This window comes from Chrysemys picta, chromosome 11, assembly GCF_011386835.1.
Source record: "Chrysemys picta bellii isolate R12L10 chromosome 11, ASM1138683v2, whole genome shotgun sequence".
Taxonomy (NCBI): Eukaryota; Metazoa; Chordata; order Testudines; family Emydidae; genus Chrysemys; species Chrysemys picta.
In genome coordinates, this window is record NC_088801.1 from 69,480,351 (window position 1) to 69,497,645 (window position 17,295).

The 17,295-nt window shown below is 47.1% G+C and overlaps 1 protein-coding gene across 7 annotated transcripts in view; it reads left to right on the forward strand.

Moving 5' to 3' along the window:
* The first annotated feature begins 1,475 nt into the window (after window positions 1–1,475).
* SH3BP4 (SH3 domain binding protein 4) overlaps window positions 1,476–17,295 on the forward strand; it is a 177,872-nt gene continuing 162,052 nt past the window's right edge. For 2 of the 7 annotated variants that reach the window (XM_005292124.4, XM_042859592.2), the window contains exon 1: window positions 1,476–1,625. The gene's annotated coding sequence lies outside the window, so the exon portion shown is untranslated. Of the gene's footprint in view, window positions 1,716–17,295 lie in introns of all 7 variants that reach the window. The other 5 variants (XM_065561134.1, XM_065561133.1, XM_024109241.3 and 2 more) reach the window with 4 other exon arrangements.

Here is a 17,295-nt window from a genome sequence, read left to right on the forward strand (position 1 = left end):
TTTATAAAACATTTTTGCTCCTCCCCCCAATATTGTTCCCTCTTCCTCCTTCCATTTTTCTATTGGAAAAAGTGGGGAAAGGTTACTGTGTCTTCTCCCTTGCATGGAGGCTCGTGTGCACCCTGTCCTCTCCCTTGCACGGGAGCTCTTGGTCCCTTGTCTTCTCCCTCGCACGGGGGCTTGTGTGTACAGTCCTCCCCTTCCTTTCCCTCGCAGGCAGGGCCGGCTCTAGGCACCAGCAAACCAAGCATGTGCTTGGGGTGGCACATTTTCAAGGGTGGCATTCTGGCCATTTTTATTTATTTATTGCTTCCGGCCAGGGCCGGCTCTAACTTTTTTGCCGCCCCAAACAAAAAAAAAGAGTGCCGCGCCGCTGAAACACCCCCCTCCCTAGTGCCGCGCCACCGAAACACCCCCCCCAGTGCCACGCCACGCCGCCGAAAGACAAACAACCCACCCCCCCAAGTGCCGCCCGGCCGAAACAAAAACAACAACAAAAAAAACCCAAGCGCCCCCCACCACCCCAAGATTGGCCACCCCTTACAAGGTGCCGTCCCAAGACGTGCTTGGGTCGGCTGGTGCCTGGAGCCGGCCCTGCTTCCGGCGGCAAAAGCCTAGAGCCAGCCCTGGCAGCAGCAGCGCGTTGTGCGCCCTGGGACTGCTGCGGTTCGCGCCGCGGGGGAGCAGTGCCGCACCTTGTGGCTGGGCCGGTTAGGCTCCCATAGGGGGACACTCACTGGGGGCACACGGAGCCGCCTGCAGGTGCCACTGACTGCCCTTCCGCAGTCGGGGCTGGGCGAAGTGGCCCAAGATGTCCAGGGACTGCAGCAGGGCGGCCAGAAGCAGCAGCAGGGCCATAGAGGGCAGGGCGCTGCCATGGGGCCCACGTCCCGCTCTCCGGGGCTCCACTCCCTCTGGGGCTAACCTGCCAGGGCGATCACCTGGCTCTGCCCTCCCGGGTCCCGGACGGTCCTGGAGGCGGGAGCCCTGGCTGGAGGGACCCTGGGCTTAGGCACGGCCCGGAAGCCCCGCTGCTTACCCCGACCCTGCCAGTGCCAGACCGGCTGGAGGCAAGGGGGGAGTGGGCGGAGTCAGCACTGGGGGGGGGACGACCCCAGGGCTGGGGCGGCAGGGGGTGTGTGGGGGGGGGAAGAGAGAGCCCAGGGCTAGGGCAGCAGGGGGTGGGGGTGGGGTGAGAGCCCAGGGCTGGGGTGGGGGGCAGCCAAAATTTTTTTTGCTTGGGGCAGCAAAAAACCTTGAGCCGGCCCTGCTCACAGGGGTCTCGTGCGCTCGGCTTCTGTGTGCTTCCCCGTGCAGCAGGGCTCGCCCTACTCGCTATTCCAGCCCCTTCCCCTCCGGATCCCACTACCTCGCTAGCCCCGACCCTACACGCCTGGTTCCGGCGGGGGGTGAGTTAGTCCCCCTCCGCGCACGTGGGCACCGCTCCGCCCCCGACCGTGCGAGTGGCCGCCACTAGCACCGCCCTCTGCCTGCCCCGCCAGTGACATCAGCGCGGCTCCCCCGGCTAGCTGGATCTGGGCTGGCTGCGCTGGGGCGGGGCTGCTGCTCCCCCGCGCCGGGCACCGTGCGCCGCGGCCATCGCAGGGAGTAGCGCGCGGCACCGGGTAAGGCGGGGGCGCCCGGCCTGATTCGCATCGCGCTCGGGTGGGTGTAAACGGGGAGCGAGCGGCTGGAGTGAGGGCAGCTGGTGGGCTGTAAGTGGAGAGTAATCCGGGAGTGCGGGCTGGTTTAAACGGGGAGTGGATTGCTTTGGAGTTAGGGCAGCTGGTGGGCTGTAAATGGGGAGTAATCCGGGAGTGCGGGCTGGTTTAAACGGGGAGTGGATTGCTTTGGAGTTAGGGCAGCTGGTGGGCTGTAAATGGGGAGTAATCCGGGAGTGCGGGCGGGTTTAAACGGGGAGTGGATTGCTTTGGAGTTAGGGCAGCTGGTGGGCTGTAAATGGGGAGTAATCCGGGAGTGCGGGCGGGTTTAAACGGGGAGTGGAGGGCTCTGGAGTCAGGGCAGCTGGTGGTCTGTAAGTAGGGAAGAAACTCCGAGAGAGGGGGGGAGAGAGAGAGAGAGAGTGTGTGTGTGTGTGTGTGTGTGGAGTGCCGTTAGTGCCGCTGCTGAGGCGTGAATGGGAACTGGAGTCTGGGCTGGTGAAAACAGGGAGATGACTTAGTGCACTCCCCCCTCCCTCCTCAGGCTGTCAGCTAGAGGGGAGTGGGGCTCTCTGCGGTGGTGTCTCTGGGAGGGTCAAACTCTGTTTTGTTCCATCCCCCCAGCCTCTTGTCATGTGAAGTTTGTCTCGGGGCTTTAGCAAACGAAACTCAAATAGCAAGTGTGAAAAATCAGGATGGGGGTGGGGGGTAATAGGAGCCTATTTAAGAAAAGACCCCAAAATTGGCACTGTCCCTATAAAATTGGGACATCTGGTCACCCTAAACCCAAAGGGGCAGTGGGGGTGGGTGGAGGGGGTGTTGGCTGGGTTTGGGGGAACATTGCATTCTCCACTGTCAAAGTTCCCCTTTCTTGCACCCTACAGTGGCTTGTCCATGTTTTAAATGAGTTTTAGTTCTTGGTCATTTGTGTCTGGAGCACAAGGGTGGGTCTCCTTTTGGCTTCCCCTGCCAGTCCCTGAGCTCAGGGACAGGATCTTCACTTAAAGGGGGATTTGGGAAGTAACTTGCACTGTGGTGGGCTTGGGTTTATTATTGTCATGGAGAGAGTCAGGGGAGGGGAGTAGCTGCATTGAAAGCCCTTGTTGTTTTCTGGGCTTCACAGCTGAAATCTTCATTGGGGAAGGAGGAATGAGATGGGATCGGTTTTCCCAGGCTCTGCATGTGGAAGTAGGGAAATCATAGACTATCAGGGTTGGAAGGGACCTCGGGAGGTCATCTAGTCCACTCCCCTGTTCAAAGCAGGACCAATCCCCAGACAGATTTTTGCCTCAGATCCCTCAATGGCCCCCTCAAGGATTGAACTCACAACCCTGGGTTTAACAGGCCAATGCTCAAACCACTGAGCTGTTCTCTTCTCCCCCCCCCCCCCCCCCCCCCAAAGAGTAATGCAGCAGTATATTAAACTTTTATCACCAGTTAGCCATGGTTTGCTTCAGTACGCGATATCACGGTGCTCCTGATTATGCTCTACTTCGTGTCATAAAAATTAAGGAGAACTACGTTTATTGGTATCCTCTGTTTAAAAGGGGAAATGATTAAATCAGTTCAGCTAATTTTGAGTGAGGCAGTGAACCAAGTGGGGCAGGGGAGAAACTCGGCTCATTGACATAGTTTCAGTGAAATCAAATCCATTTACACTAGCGAGGATCTGCTGAGGGGTCTCTAAAACATAGTCTGTTTCTTTATAAAAGGCAATTTCTCTGTTCAGAGGTTTGCTTTGTTTTGGTATCCTTAGAGCTCTTGAATTTTCAAAGGATGATTTGTTTCGGTTGTTCACAGCCTGTGTGACGTAACAACACCTTTATGCAGGAGTGGCATGGCAAAAATATACTCTTAAGTCCTTCAATCTCTTGTCAAATTAAATGGCAGTGTATGGAGACAGAAACTGTATTAAGCTGTTATTGAGGTTCTTCATATTTTCTTAGGAAACACCAGTTTTAAGTTACCTCCAAAGGTAGCTCCGGTTCCGCTCCAGCTCCAGGCAAAAACCTGCAGCTCCACTGCTCCGGAGTTGCTCCGCGCTCCAGCTCTGGGCTCCTCTCCAAAGCCCTGCTCCAAAAGCATTTGTTTGTGTGAAGGAAATGTAAAAACGTTAGTTTTCAGATAGGGAAAACAGGTTTCTCATACTTGTGAAATATTATGTTTTTGAAGGACCTAAAGCTTCTGTAGGAGTGCTGGAATCTTAAACCGTCCCACTTGCTAGCTGACACCGTACAGATGCTATGTGTGTGTGTCATCTTCCTTGTCAATAAATGTTACGACAGCAGTTGTTGAGTAACTTAACTCTGCCAAACTTCTACTCTATATAACGGAGGAAGCTCTTTCCACTAGTTCTCTAAAACACTTGTGCAGTCCTCCAATAGGAAAGTGAGCCTGCTTTGGTACATAGTCAGTTCTACAGATTTGTGTCTTTTAGAAAACTAAGCTACATTTTTAACATAGATTGTAAATGATGATTGTTCTGTGTGGAGGGTCCCTTAGCATTCATCTCCTGTGGTTAACCCTTTGTAGCTAAGGGGTGCGTTACAAATATTGATATATAGTCTAACCCCAAAGAGAGAGGGGGCAGTGCTGCCCAGTGGATGGAGCACAGGACTGGGAGTCAGGAGAACTAGGTTCTATTCCCAGTTCTGCCACTGGCCTGCTGGGTGACATTGGGCAAATCATTTAACCTCTGTGACTCACTCCCCTGCCAGGATGACTGCCTTGTTGGTTTAAACTGAAAGGTTGTAGCAGCAGGGACTCTCTGTCCCTGTTTGTACATAGCACTGTGGGGCTTCAGTCTCAGTTGGGGTTTCAAGGTGCTGCTGTTATATATATACACACACACACACACTGGCTGGGATGATTTAGTTGGAGTCGGTCCTGCTTTGAGCAGGGCGTTTGATTAGATGTTCTCCTGAGGTCTCTTCCCACCCTAATCTTCTATGATTCTATAGTAATAAAAAGTTGGCATTGAGTGAAGGCCCTAAAATGACTCGGGTTATTTTTGCACTTTGCATTTCTGAACAGACAAAGCAAGTTCAAAGTGTCTGTACAATAGTGTCTGGCTCTTAAAAACTGGCTCACTGCTCCCACATATTGTCCATTCTTTTAAGAAAACCCAATCTCTTGTCAAGACAAAACTTCCTGTTATCGCTCCTTTGGTCAAATAGGGCCTAGTCACACTTTCCATCAGATCCCATTGACATGGGAAGCTGCTAAGACTGTTGCCAGGCCCATAATCATATGCTATTTGTGACTAATAATTGCATCTAGATCTCTTTTGGTATCAATCGGATTACAGGAAACACTGACGAGGAGAGACCCTTGAATAACAAAAGATGGTGCCATAGTTCTTTCTAAAATGCAATGTGGAAACAAGTGCCAATCCTCTTTTTATGATGATGCTGATCCTTGTTATGTCTTACATCTGAACAGTTCAGGCCTAAGATTGAGAGGGTGGGTCTGATTTCTTGCTTATTTCACAGCGATTCAGTATTGTGACATCCCCAGTATCCCTGCTTTCTAGGCTGTTGCACTGAATGTGTACGAGAAGCTGCTTTTCCATGGCTCCTGCTTGTTCCAGCATTTCAGACAGTTACATTCTGCAGGACCTGTGTTAGCCTGGGAAATGGAGCCTCACCTGTACTTTGATTTGGTAACGAGATGTTTCAGGAGTGGCATTTCACTTCAGATGTTTGTGTTGGAGGTGAATAAATAACAGATCTTAAATGTAGAGTCGGATGGTGTGGGTGGAGCTCTCAGTCCTTCTCAGAAATTTGGGGTGCACATTTGGAAGTTACCTTGGAAGCTTCTCCTGATCCTGGAACTTGGAAACTTTTAAAAATGGTTTGAAGACTTTGGTTTATTTCCACCCCATCCCTTTGTTTCTCAGAACTTGATCTATTAAAACACAAAATTAAAAAATGTCATCCATAGAATGGGGAGCAGAAAGACCCTGAGAACTGTGGACAATAGACTTCTTAAGGGTTATAGTAGGGAGATGCCTACAGCTGTTCATCTGGTGGTGTTCCCTTCTTGTTCCTTAATTCCCTCCATGGCTGGGCGCTTTGCACTGAACTGCTGGGTATTCATGTTGCAAGCAGTGGGAGTTTTGTATTCAAGGCCCAAAGCAAACAGTCAACGCAGGGACAAAGTGGGAACTGCTGAGTTCCTCATCAGAGCCTGAAGTTGTTGCCTGTCAGGGTGTGCTGCCTGGCTACTCCTGTGCTGGGCTTTGGGTGGGGGGGAAGGGGTGAGTGGGTGGTCTGTGGGTTAGGGGTGGAGGGAGAGGGTGAGTAGGATTTACCATAGAGAGGTTACATGTTGTGGTTATTTATCTAGCTCCCAGACTAACACTAGCTGCTTTACCGATAAGTAGAGTAGACACAATCTCTCCCCTGAAGAGCTCACTCTAAGGCAGGGGTCGGCAACCTTTCAGAAGTGGTGTGCCGAGTCTTCATTTATTCACTCTAATTTAAGGTTTCGCGTGCCGGTAACACATTTTAACATTTTTTAGAAGGTCTCTTTCTATAAGTCTATAATATATAACTAAACTAGTGTTGTATGTAAAGTAAATAAGGTTTTTAAAATGTTTAAGAAGCTTCATTTAAAATTAAATTAAAATGCAGAGCCCCCTGGACCGGTGGCCAGGACCTGGGCAGTGTGAGTGACACTGAAAATCAGCTCACGTGCCACCTTTGGCACGTGTGCCATAGGTTGTCTACCCCTGCTCTAAGGGCCTGCACTGGAGCCCACTGGAGTCAGCTGGAATTCTTCAATTCACTTCAGCGGGCTTTGGCTCCCATCCTAATTACAGACATGACCCGAGCAGCCCCGGAAACAGTGGGCTGCAATAATATGGCTGTGGGGCTCTGTACATTTTTATGCCTATTTCTTGATCCTCTTATTATACATTAAATATGGCATGTGCGCACTGCCCAGCCACCTTTCCATGTTTCTGCTGACCCGCTTCAGTGGAGCAGGAGTTGTGCCACTTCCGTCTGTGCCAGAGCTTCCATAGGGGATCTCTGACCATCCTTTAGATTCCCATGGCAGTGTGGAGCGGGCAGGGATGGCTCTTCCCCTAACAAAGAGGGGGTTTGTATAAGGACAGGCTGATTTTTTTTCCTCTCTCCCCCCTATGTTTCTTGATGTGATGCTCCCAGTGCCGGCACACTGAGCCAGACTTCCCTCATGATGCACTGAGTCTGTCCTCGTTGGCTTGACTGTTGCTCTTTCTATGCGGCAGGGTGTCATGGAGTGTGGTAGATGTGTGGATGACACTCCATGCTTTGCTTGAAATATACTTGCTTGCTAAATGCATTGGCAAAATGCAGTGTCTGACATTATTCCTCCTGTTTCCTCCCCAAGAACAGAACCACCCTGGAATCCAACCCTCAAGCTATAGAGGCTGTGAGAATAGGTTGCCCCCATGAAGCAGAAATGCTGGTCTAGGAGACAGGCCTTGCACAATACCCTGAAGGTTGATTAAACGCAGGTTCTGTCTGAGGTAATCTCTGCCAGCTGGGTGAGGCTTACCTGTTGTGGGTGATAATCAGCTAGCAAAATAACCATCTCTCCACAGCACCAATCTCAAAGATATAAGTGAATGCTTCTGTTGCCCTCATCTGTCAGCTGTTTGACTGTTGCTTAGATTTAAGATTATTTTATCTTCTTCACCCTTTTTGTTTGCATTGTGGTGGTTAGAGCATGTTAACGGAGGGCTTCGATACATGTGGTGAGAGAACATCCTTCTGGATTAGTGCAGGTTTTGAGTTATAATTTTATTCCTGTAGTTCTTCACCCAGGCCAGCAGTCACCTAACCATCTGTGTAACTTCACTAGTACTGCTTGTATAAATCCAGTCATGTGCACGAGATCCTGTTCAACAGGGCGCTTAGATCTAAACACGTGAGTAGGCCAGTTGAGTGAAATCCTGACCCTGCAAAAGTAAATGGCAAGACAGTCATTGGTTGCACTGGCTCAGGATTTGGCTTGTTGACGCCAGTGGGACAGCTCACCTACTTGAAGCTACGCACGTGCACCAGTATCTTGTTTGAGGGTTTGCAGGACGTTATACAGGGCCACATCTTCCGTTTGTGTAAACTACTGTAGCTCTGGTGAAGTCAGTGGAGCTGTGCCAGTTTAAGGACGGATCCTGAGCTGGAGTAATCTCTCTGAGGTATGCGTAGAGGCTGAAATAGCAGCCTAGCATTGTCTTCCCAAAGAAACTTCTCTTAGCAAAATTACTTATGATGCTGACCCCTTGATAAGTTGGACAAGGTGGGTGAGCTAATGTTTACCTCACCCAGCTTGTCTCATGTACCAGCACAGCTAATGCTACAGCATCCCTGAGAGGTTTTAATTTTTGGCCTGTTGACCGCTAAACTTCCTCTGTTTGCTGCTAAATCTTCTTAGTTTAGACAAAGTGCACAATTGATGCAACTGGAGGGCCAAGAGCTCACTTTGGGAATTTTTGCTGTATTCTGGGTTGCACACAGAAGTACTCTGTACTGTGTATGGGACTGCTTCAAAGCTAATGGGTGTTTGTAACCCACTGGTCAGTGGGTGTTAACAGCATGCTCGCCATGCCCCTTCCAAAAAGGATACTAATCTCTTACTGCTCTCAGCTTGAGAGCCTAACTCCAGCTGTAGAGACTCCTGCTCTGAGTTGGGAGGTCCCTTGTCCAGTCCTGGGTGTTGGCCAAGATGGCAGTTGCCATGTTTTCATTGACTTTGGATCCGACCCTCATGCTTTTGCCAAGTGATGCTCGCATGATGCATGTGCTATGGAGCTGTGGAGAGAAGCTCTTCCTCCTTTGCTTCTAGCTTTCCAAGAGAGGGCTCATGTGTCAGAGCCATCATTTCGAGTGGCTATACAGGCAATTCATAGCCTGGAGTAGGCATGCCAGAGAAATAGTCATGTAAATTCTGTCTCCAGACTTCTAAAGAAATTGTCTGGTTGACTCAGGGAAAAGATCTATGAGCTATCCTGGATAGCTAAGTGCACATGTGTGGCCAATGTGCAGCAACTGTTAAAGCAACCATGCTATGCCTGGATTCTCTAAAAATGGGCTAGAGAATAAGTCAGTTCTCTGATGCCCTATAGACTGATGGCTTGGCTGTCATCTGAACATTGTGTTTAGTTCAGTTTACCTCGCCTCATGAAATACATAAAAGACTGAAAAGGCTTGCTTGCAGAAAAGCAAATAGCATGATTAGAGCCATGGCTGAGTTTATACACTGTGTAATGAGATCACAAAATTGGGATTAATTAGCCTAGAAAGAAAATGTGTGTGAAGGAGGGGGATCTAATGAAGGATATAATAACAAGGATTCGCTGCTCTTTCTTAAGACCCAGCTAAAGGGGTCACTCAGTGAAACTGCAAACCATTACATCTAAAACTAGTAGAAGAAACCACTGTTCAAATACACTTAGATGGTGTATTATTAGGGGAAGCTATTCCTTTGGTCCACCACTTGACTGTTGAGGTATAGGTGTTGCCTACCTTTTGCATTGCTACTTAGGGAGTCTAGTAACATCAGGTGGAAGATGCGTTGAAGAAATCAAGAGAGGATGCAGCTTGCAAAAAATTTATCCAACAACTTCCAAAGACTTTGGTGGTGAGATTGAAAGCTACGCATGTGTATTAGATTGCTGAAGGGCTACATCTGGATGTAAGTACTCGACACTGAGACACAACTCAGTGTTCTAAACTGTGTTTAAAAATTAGCTGGATGACCAAAGCTATGAAGGGCGATGACAAAGATGAGTTTAAAAAGAGCAGTTACTTGAGACCCTAGGTGAAAGAAGAACATCTTTCAGTGGACATGTAGCTCGTCGATCGCAGAGCGACTTGATTCCGGCACTTATACTATCGGGCAAGATGACAGGGAAGCCAGGAAGAAAACAGAGCCCGCTAGGTCAGAAACCTCACCAGATTGGCTGGTGTCCACAGGACAGTGGAAGTTTTACAATTCTGTCGCAACCATAGAAGATGGAAGGTGGTGGTGGACAGCCTTCACGTTGGAGACGTCGCTGGGAGAGAGAGTGTGTGGGAGCCACTGTCAAATAGCTTTGGGATTTTTAAAAAAAAATCTAATCACATTGCACCTTTGAAACACTGATGCTTAATCTCTTCCATGCCAGGATCTAGCAGTATGGGAAGGACAAGGGGAAGTGGGGGTGACCCTTTGCTGTAGTACGCTTGCAGCTATGCAAGCTGTTAAAAAATGAGAATACGCGGTGCTTTTATCAGCAGATCTCAAAGCACTCTACAAAGGAGGTCAGCATCATTACCCCCACTTACAAATGGGGAAACTGAGGCACACTGGGGGAAGTGACTTGCCTGGCATCACTCAGCTGGCCAGTGGCAGAGCTGGGAAGAGAACCCAGGCCTTCCAAGTACCAGCCCAGTGCCCTATACACACTGCCTCTGACTGGTACAAGGGGAAGTTTAACCTTGCTGTTTGAAACGGGCATAATTTTATTGCTTGCGAGGTGCAGGAAGTAATTTGTTCCTGTCTCATGACTTTCTATAAGTGGGTAGGTGCATGAATTGGAAGACTGCTGTTTTAAAATAGAATTGCTTTTGTTTTTAATCAAATATACATTAGGATAGTACATTATGGAGTGATTAAACCCAGTCTTTGACTCTGTGCTCGACAACATAATTCTATTTTCACTTTAAGCAGAAATTGGTTTGTAAAGCAAAAAGCATTTTTTTTAACCTGCTGGGATTATTCAGATGAGACTGTTTAATCTAATTCTTTAATAGCATATTATTTTTAAAAAAGAAATGCATTTAAACATCATAAGAAGCCTTTCATTAATTGTATTATAACATGTAAACCTTTCTGTGCCAAGGCAATTGGTTTGTGTATGAAGTGCTACTTATGCAGCATTGGAGATCAGGAAAAATATGAACGTAACCTTGTCTAGAAAAAGAGCATCTTCATACAATTTTTTTTCGAGAGTGTTGCAAGTTGTCGTACATTCATATGTGGTACAAAGACTAGGAATTTTTAAAGGCTGATGCCTTTGAAATAAATAGAAAAAATACATACCTAATCCTGTGTTCTGATGCTCTTGCTATATTTCCCCCCCATTTCCCCCCCCTCCCTTTGCCCCCGTCCTTAGTGACTGAGCTTTGCAAACAGCAGGCAAGCTGGATATTGACCTATCTCAAGTCAGGACCCTGATTGAACGTCATTGTAAAGGATATAATATTATTCAACAGCATTGGGGTAGAGAGCTCTCAGGGGTTTCTTGAATAAAAACTGGAACGTTGGACACGGTTTTCAGAAACCCTGGCCAACACAGACAAGTGCAGTAGTTGCTGTTTGCATGTGGTTCTCTACCCACAGTGATATCTGAGAGAACACTTACCTGCCACTGTAGCTCACTGGTGAATGGATGGTACGGCTCCCTCTCTGTGTCCAATCCATAGATGCAATGAGTGTCATTGCCCCAATGCTATGGACCCCTCTTCTGCATAGCTTAAGCTGTAGCAGCTCATACTTGTAGCTCTGGAGATCCCCGGTTCAGTCCCCGATGTGTTGGCTCAGATGGTGGCCGTCATTGTGGGTAAATGTTGACTTCTTGGTGACTAACTGGTACCGGTTCACAACAGGAGGATCAGTCCCCAAAACCTACTTGTGGTTATTCCAGGAAAAAATGTCATTCATTGTAGTTGTTGCATCTGCTGGGCTTCCCAGTCTCATTTAGTTTCGTTAGGGGACGTAAGAGTCTGGATTAAACATCTTCCTATTGTCCCATCTCTTAATATAATGATGTCAATGGGACCTTACTGATTTGCACCAACCAAGGATCTGGCCCTGTGTCTTGACAAGATAGCAGTGGCTGCCCAAGCAATGCCATGCCTGTGTGCTTTTATAGGGGAGCCTGGCTACAGAGTGAAATGTTAATGGTGCAATTCTAGGCCACTTTACTGTGCAGCGTTTCCCTTTGCAAAGTATTTTTATGTGCTTGCCGCTAGCGTTGTTTGTTGCATGGCAACTGTTTGAGGCCAAGTTACATACCAGATGTTGATTGAGTGATGGAGTGGGGTCAGGGCAGGTGAGAAGGGCTGTGGAATGGGTGTGTACACATCCCTTCCAGCAACTGAATCTATGTAGTACTGTAATATAAATAATAGACTCCGAGGCTGAGGCCCTATTGTGCAAGGCCTGTACATACACAGGAAGAGACATCCCCTGCTCTGAAGAGCGGGCAATCAAAATAACCCATGCAGACAATGGGTGGGTTGGGAAACAATTCATAGGGTAAAGTGTCTTAGCCAAGGTCTCCCATCAGACCAGTGGAAGAGCCAGGAGCAGAATCCAAATGCTTACAGTCCACTGTTCTATCCACTAGGCCGTGCTGCTTCCCCACATTCAGCGCACATGAATTCTTTCAGATGCTAACGCATAAACTGAAGAAATACTTGAACAGTAAGAGGCTGATCAGTCAAGCTGGTAACACTGTCTACACATTACCAGGAATTGCTGTCAAATGAGACGTCTTAAATTCTAAACAATGTTTAGTTTTGCTCAAATATTATCTTACCGTATACACTCGATCATAATCTGGTTAGTTTACAAGCCAACCCCCTCCCCCCCCCCGATCGATAAGTAAAAATGGAAAAAAATTTTATAACCCATTCATAAGCCGACCCTATAATTCAGGGGTCAGCAAACTTTGGCTCCCGGGCCATCAGGATAAGCCGCTGGTGGGCCAAGATGGTTTGTTTACCTCAAGCGTCCGCAAGCACGGAGGTAAATCTAAGTAAACAAAGTGTCCCGGTGCGCCAGCTGCTAACCCTGATGGGCCAGGACAGCAACTGGTGGGGAAATTTTTTGGAGGGGAGAAGCTGGGAGTCGGGAGTAACACCTGTGACCACCCCACCCCTTCCCACCTTATCTGGGGAGGGCTAGAGGAGGATGTCTCTGACCTGGCCGCAGCCTGCTCCGGTGGGCCGCGGCCGGGCGGTGCGGCTGCAGCCTGCTTCGGAGGCTGGTGGGAGAGCAGCGTGGCCAGAAGCGGAGAGACTCTGGCCCTGCCTCCACCCCTTATGTCTCTGCTGGCTGTGCTGCCTCTCTTTGCTCCCTCTGTTGTGCGGGGAGTGACTGTGTCCCACCTGTCTCTCTCTATACCCGTTCATAAGCCGACCCCCTTCTCTGGTGCTTCCCTTTTTTTTACTAAAAAAACTTGGCTTATGAACTAGTATATACAGTATATATTTGTAAGGAGCAGATTGCTATACACAACTGTAATGTTGCTTGGCTTTCTCTAGGACTGGAATTGCTACCTACCATTTTTTTCCTGCATGTGAGTAAAGCATGAATACAACTTCAGTGTTTTCATTGTCCGGGGCTGCTGAAGGTGATGTAACATCTTTTAATCCATGGAGGGGATGAAGAATGCAGTCAGGGTGCAGACACAGGAGACCTCTCTCTCCTCTTCCCCTCCTCCCCCCTCCAAATCCTCCATATATATGATTTTGAAGAATAACATTGGTCGACTTTAATAAATGTAAGTGTGTCAGAGGGCATCGCTCCAGCTCTCGGTGGCTGTTTTCTCTTGCAGCATTCACCACTGAGGGTATGAATCTGATATGTACCTGAAGTACCCAGAGGGTTCATGTATTGACATAAAGGACAGCCCTGTGTCTAATTAACAAGCTGCAGAATGTGTAACTTTCAGAAATATGAATTACAGCCTGTGTTCTGTTAGAGGCAATAAATAAGAAGACATAAAAGTGCCTTTAGGAGCTGAAATGGCTTCTTTTTCTAGTTGTAGTAGATGCTTTCAAATACTCTTTTCTTTTCTTTTCTTTTCTTTTCTTTTCTTTTTTTCTTTAATTTTTTTGCCCAACTCTCATTTTCTCTGTAAGCTCCCTCCCCTTTCCTCCCGGCCCAAATACCTGGCTTCCTGGCAAGGAGAGATTTATTCTCAGCAGATCAAGCAGTTGAATTTGGTTTTAGTGGGGGGTTTCCTACTCAAGTTGTGTCTTGGCATTTTACCAAGTAACCTGACAATGCAGCAACCTTTGAGCACTCCAGCGATAGGCACAGTCAGTTTTGCATATTAGAGCCTGTTTCATTGAGGGGTGACTCTGAGGATCCTAGCATTCCCCCTCACATTTGTACCCCAAAAGTGTCATGAGATCCTTAACTTCCGTCTGTTGACACCAAGGAGACCTCTGTTTGCTCTCTCCCTGGCAGGATAACCTCTCAGCCTGTGCAGCACTGTCCCTAGTATGGGACTAACTCACAACTCTATGGTCCAGCCCGAGGGCAAAAGTGCTACCTATTCAGACATGCTCGAGCAAAGGGTGTCTTAGGAAAAGGGATTTGGTCAACAGCATGCATGTTCATTAGGGAGCTGATCTATGGTTAAGGTGAACTAGCTTCCTGTTAGGCCGGTGTTACCATCTCATGACTTGTGAGTACTGTGACGTTTGGTGGCTGTCTTTATGTTACAGCTCCTGGGGTCAAGTGATTTCAGCTTGCTTTTATTTTTGTAAATTAAAGTTTCTGTTCCTTGTGCTTGCAGAGAGAAGCTTGCAGTTTTGAACCAGGTGCACACTAAAGGTTCTAAGTAGCTGGCAAACACAAAGGACCCTAATCTTTTTCTTAAGATTTCTTTGGGAGGATGTGATGTGATTGATTTTTATTTTATTTTAGTGGTTGAGATTGGCAGTGCTATTATAAGCTTGATTATTTTCAAGCATTCCTCTTCCAAACTTGTTTGGAAATGCAGTGATCTGACACTTTGCAAGCTGCATCTCATCCAAAGATGGTGGTTTTTCTGGGACGCTTGGTTAACAATAAGAAAAGGAGTTTTAAAGTTAAGCAGCTGATTCTCCTGAGTGTAATTCCATTGTTCAGTGGAGCTGCTCTTGAGAGGAGCATCAAACCCATGTTGTCTTCAAAATACATCTGATGAGGTGGTGGTTTGTACTGTAGTTAGTGTATAGGGGCAGTAATTAAGGATTAAGGCTGCGTTGTGCAAAGCACTTCAGATATCGGGGTAGCTGTGTTAGTCTCTTTCCACAAAAACAATGAGGAGTCCAGTGGCACCTTAAAGACTAACAGATTTATTGAGGCATAAGCTTTCATGGGTAAAAAACCCTGAAGAAGTCTTTAAGGTGCCACCGGACTCCTCTTTCACTTCAGATACACGCTGTGTGTAACTTTTTTTTTTTTTTTTTTTTTTTTTAATTTGCATTAACATGTCTTGGTGTAGAAACTCCAAATTTGTTTTGTCTGCCTTACTGAGATGCCTCTTCAGTATTTTTGGGAGACGAGAGGGGAAATTGTGTGTGTATTAACATGGAAACTAACTTGTGATGTACTGATCTTAGGTAGACCGGGGCGTGGTTAACTGGGGCTTACTGAGTTACTAGGCTTCTTGGGAATTAATCTACTGGTAACATGTTGTTTTGATTGTCCTTCACGCTTTTGCACAATGTAGGGAGCAGCATGGCAGTTGAATAGAGGGGTTAGGTCTGGTCTACAGTAGAAACTTTTACCAAAATAGTTTTGTCAATTTGGAACGATTATTTTTAATGACCTTCCTATACTGGGAAAAGCCCTATTGTAGAGGCAGCTTATATTGTAATAAGTGCTTTTGCTGCTACACCTCTACCCTGATATAATGCAGTCCTTGGGAACCAAAATATCTTACCGCGTTATAGGTGAAACCGCGTTATATCGAACTTGCTTTGATCCACGGAGTGCGCAGCCCCACCCCCCTGGAGCACTGCTTTACCGCGTTTTATCCGAATTCGTGTTATATCGGGTCGCGTTATATCAGGGTAGAAGTGTATACCTTATGTTGCTCAGTGAATGGGTATAAGGTCAATGTAGGCTTGGAAGGTTTAGATTTTTATCAGTAAGTATTGATGAAAATGCAAACTGCAAAGCCTTGAATTTGATTTAGCACTAGAGTCTGAAAGGAGGCTTTTGCAATATTAAGCAACTAACAGGCGTAAGTATAATGGTCCCCTACGTTTAGAAAAAAGCTTGTCTCTCTTGAAATACTGCCTTTTAAACCTGGGAGGTTTCTCATACTGTTAACTGACCAGCATGCGGTTCACAAAGCACTGTCTGAAGACATACTGTTCTGGTGGCATGGAAGAGCGATACAAAGACAATACTAACTTCAGTAACAATAAAAAAAAAAAAGTAAACCTAATCATAAGTTGGCTGAAGCCTGTAGGACCTGCTTAGGTAAATCAGTGAGTAAAACTAGAACAGCTAATTTCTGAATTTATTTTTCAGCTGAATGAGCTATAAACATAGATGGTCACTGTGTCATTCAACTGACGTTTTATTACCAAAGAAATCCTGTGTCCACAGAAACTTCCACATCTCTTCAGATAAGGCCCCCTAGAAACTGCCGTCCAAGGGTCTCCCTCCCAATCAAGACCTCTTGGGTCTTATTGAGAGTCAGAACAGGTTGACTAGGCAGGGAACCACTATATTTACACTGTCAGAATTCTGACATATTTTATGGTCTGGGGAATACGCAGTGAGCAATGCAACAGTTTCATACCGGGTTACTCTGCACCATGCCGTCAACTGCATGATACCACTACAGGGAACCATCCCAGTATAATGAACATATACCATAGCAAGCGTCCCTGGTTACACTCAGAAGATATTTTGAGTCAGCTAGACCATATGGTTTAATTTTGTGGTAGAGATGGCTCCGTCAAAAGAATGCCAGTACTCTGAAGTATACCCAGAGTTACATTCAATAGAGCAAGGGTGGTCTGAAACCATAGAGGATGGGAAGGAAATAATTTAGAAGGCTGAAGAAAATCATGTAGCCCGGAGAATTCTCCTACTGCAAGTTTCCACTGGCAGTTTAAGATGATTTCTAATGGACAGATCTTACTGGCCCTGCAGCCCATGTAAGTGCCTAGATAAGCTAGAAAAGCTACAAATGCAGGCAGATGAGAACTTTTAAGCCTCAAACCTATATTTTGAAAATATATATGAAATATAGCTATAAAGTTATTTTCTCATCCTCCATCTGTATGCACCTGTCAGAATCATGCGAACGAAGACAGCAATACATAACTATATTTACCCAGACCTGCAGAAGAGCTCTATGTGAGCTTGAATCATAGAATATCAGAGTTGGAAGGGACCTCAAGAGGTCATCTAGTCCAACCCCCTGCTCAAAGCAGGACCAATTCCCAGCTAAATCATCCCAGCCAGGGCTTTGTCAAGCCGGGCCTTAAAAACCTCCAAGGAAGGAGACTCCACCACCTCCCTAGGTAACGCATTCCAGTGTTTCACCACCCTCCTAGTGAAATAGTTTTTCCTGATATCCAACCTGGACCTCCCCCACTGCAACTTGAGACCATTGCTCCTTGTTCTGTCGTCTGCCACCACTGAGAACAGCCGAGCTCCATCCTCTTTGGAACCCCCCTTCAGGTAGTTGAAGGCTGCTATCAAATCCCCCCTCATTCTTCTCTTCTGGAGACTAAACAATCCCAGTTCTCTCAGCCTCTCCTCATAAGTCATGTGCTCCAGACCCCTAATCATTTTTGTTGCCCTCCCCTGGACTCTTTCCAATTTTTCCACATCCTTCTTGTAGTGTGGGGCCCAAAAC